This window comes from Dioscorea cayenensis, chromosome 15 (assembly GCF_009730915.1).
Source record: "Dioscorea cayenensis subsp. rotundata cultivar TDr96_F1 chromosome 15, TDr96_F1_v2_PseudoChromosome.rev07_lg8_w22 25.fasta, whole genome shotgun sequence".
NCBI lineage: Eukaryota > Viridiplantae > Streptophyta > Magnoliopsida > Dioscoreales > Dioscoreaceae > Dioscorea > Dioscorea cayenensis.
In genome coordinates this window covers 8,949,894-8,952,886 of record NC_052485.1, presented here as the reverse complement: position 1 = coordinate 8,952,886, position 2,993 = coordinate 8,949,894, and the positions used below count along the sequence as shown (strand labels likewise).

The 2,993-nt window shown below is 44.0% G+C and overlaps 1 non-coding gene across 1 annotated transcript; it reads right to left on the bottom strand.

Moving 5' to 3' along the window:
• LOC120278297 lies at positions 1–104 on the bottom strand. Its single transcript, XR_005541634.1, has one exon. It is a non-coding gene; the product is annotated as a small nucleolar RNA R71 (small nucleolar RNA).
• Positions 105–2,993: the final 2,889 nt, after the last annotated feature.

The window sequence follows — 2,993 nt, the reverse complement described above, 5'->3', positions numbered from 1 at the left end:
AATCTGAATGAAATATCCTTTTTTGTGCAAACGGAATTGGAGTCTCTTTTTGAAACATGGGATAGGTTTAAGGAGCTCCTGCAGAAATGTCCTCAACATGGGTTCCCCGAGTGGATGATTATTCAGACTTTCTATAGTAGGTTGAACCCAAGCACGAAGAAGCTACTTGATGCTGTAGCAGGAGGTACCTTAGGGAGCAAGACCCCTGCAAAAACCCGACATCTCATCGAAGAAATAGCTATGAACAGTTATTAGTGGAACATAAGGGACAGAAAGAAGATAGCCGGACTTCATGAGATTGATGCAGTTACCTCATTGGTGGCCCAAGTTGAGTCATTGAGCAAGAAGTTAGATACTCTAACTTCTCTTAGAGTGACGGCCGTGACGATTTGCACTGGGTGTGGGGAGGACATGCTTCATCCGATTGCCCGATTTCTATTGGTGGTACATCCTCGGTAGAACAAATGGATTTTGTAGGGAATGCAATGAGAGGCCAAGGGAATCCATATAGCAATACCTACAATCTGGGTTGGAGGAGCTACCCAAACCTTTCTTGGAGTAATTAAGGGCAATAGAAGACGATGACACCACCCGGTTTCCAACAACAACAACAAGCCCCGAATATGAAAAATAGAGTTTCAGGGTTGGAAAACCAGATAACCGACCTAGAAAAAGCTTTGACCAAGTTCATTTCATCATCAGATATAAGATTTCAATTGGTTGAAGCCACACTTTGCAACCACACTGCATCATTGCACAACTTAGAGAATCAAGTGGGACAAATTGCGAAGTCATTATCAAAGAGACCTCAAGGGAGTTTGCCTAGAAACATAGAGACAAACCCAAGAGAACATGTGAAGGTGATCACTTTGAGAAGTGGTCGTGAAGTCGAGGGTAAGCTCCCGAGTGAGAAGACCAATGTTGAAGCACCCGAGGTCGTGGAGGTTGAGGAGAGAGCCAACAAAGAGAAAGAGGTGGCACCCCCCATCTTACAAACCAAGAATCCCTTACCCTTCAAGGTTGAAGAATGACTAAAATGATGAGCAATACAAGAAGTTATTGGTTCTATTTAAGCAGTTGCACATCAACATTCCATTTGTTAAGGCATTGTCCCAAATGCCTCGTTATGCAAAATTTCTAAAGGACCTCTTGACCAATAAAAAGAAGTTGGAGGAGAGTGCATCTATGATTCTAGATGCTTCATGTTCGGCGGTATTGCAAAATAATATGCCGAACAAGAAGAAGGATCCTAGAAGCTTTACCATTCCATGCAATATTGGTAATTTGGGTGAAGACAAAGCATTGGTAGATTTAGGGGCTAGCATCGACGTCATGCCTTATACTTTCTTTCAGAAACTAGGCTTGGGAGAGCCTAGGCCCACTCGGATGACACTTCAATTGGCGGATCGAACAGTTAGGCATCCCAACGACATCATTGAATGTACTTGTGAAAGTTGACAAGTACATATTTCCTGTAGACTTTGTAGTGTTGGATGTTGATGAGGATGTAGACATTCCGCTGATACTTGGGAGGCCGTTCTTGCACACTTCCAAGGCTCTCATTGACATGGATGATGGGGAGTTGACTTTACGAGTTGGTGTTGACAAGTTGATATACCGCCTAGCCGAAGCCATGCGACATTCTCTTAATTTTGATGATACTCTTTACTTTCTTGCCACTACTTATGAGTTAATTGATGAATATGTACAGGAAATGATGTGTCCGGACCTATATGAAGGGGTGCTAGATGAAGAAGCGGAGAACGAAGAAGTCTTATCACTTGGTCTAGAGGACAAGATGCAACCTACTTCGGGGATCATGAAGAGGATGATCGAAAAGATGAAGCGAGCAAAGAGACATCACAAGAAGCGCCCCAAGGCTAATGGGAATGTGCAAGCACTGAGTAAGGGTGACGAGCCCTTGTGTGGTAACAAGCTCAATAACTCTCCCTCTACCCTGAAAAGATTATGTTCATCATGCTTTCAGGTTATTGATAAGAGGGAAACCTTTATTTATGAGCCCCCGTTAGGTAAGAAGAGGTATGTCAAGCTTAGTGACGTTAAACAAGCACTTCTTAGAGGGCAACCCAAGTTTTTACTGTTTTTGTAGGTTTTAGTTTAGTACTTGCATAAATAAGAGCTTTAGTGTTGATGTCTTAATCTTTTACATGCTTTTGCTGTGTTTTTCTCGTAGATTATTGGTATTTTCGTGTGTTTAAATGTGGTTGGCGAAGTTTGTTGGTCGTTTGAGCATGTTTTCCATGTTTCTCTGGTCAGTTTTTCATAGTATAGGCAGGCTGTGAGTGTAAGTGTGCAAAAAGTTTTTGTAGAGTTTGTGATTTTTTTCAAAGTCATCCAGAGAAGACACACGGTCGTGTAGAATTTCCACATGGGCGTGTGTTTTCATTCAGAGCTCATCCCGAGAGGACACAGGGGCATGTGTTTGCCCTTGTGAACGACGTTATGACGGTCACACGCCCGTGGATAATTTCCACACGGGTGTGTGTTTCTCTATAAAGTTCTTAAACTCTATCTCGAGAAGACATAGGGGCGTGTGAATGCCCCTATGGATAACCCTGTGAACGACACATGGTCGTGGGTAATTTTCACACGCTGTGTGAAACTCTGCAGAAGAGTTCTCCTCCATCCCGTGAAGACACAAGGGTGTGTAAGTGCCCCTGTGAGTATCCACATGCCCTTGTGGAATTTCCACAGGGGCGTGTGGAACACTTAGCCAAATTTTTTGGGTGGACAGAGAAGCCAAAGGGGCGTATGGGTACCCCTGTGGGTAAGGCACACGGACGTGGAGAATTTTCACACGCCCATGTGAATGCGTTTAGAGATAGCCATAGGCTATCCCGAGAGCACACAGGGGCGTGTGTCTACCCCTGTGAGCGGTCCTTTGGGAGTCACACAGGCATGGGTAATTTCCACACGCCCGTGTGAATGTACAGAACTTCAAAGGCAACAACTTCTCTTTATAACCCACTCGT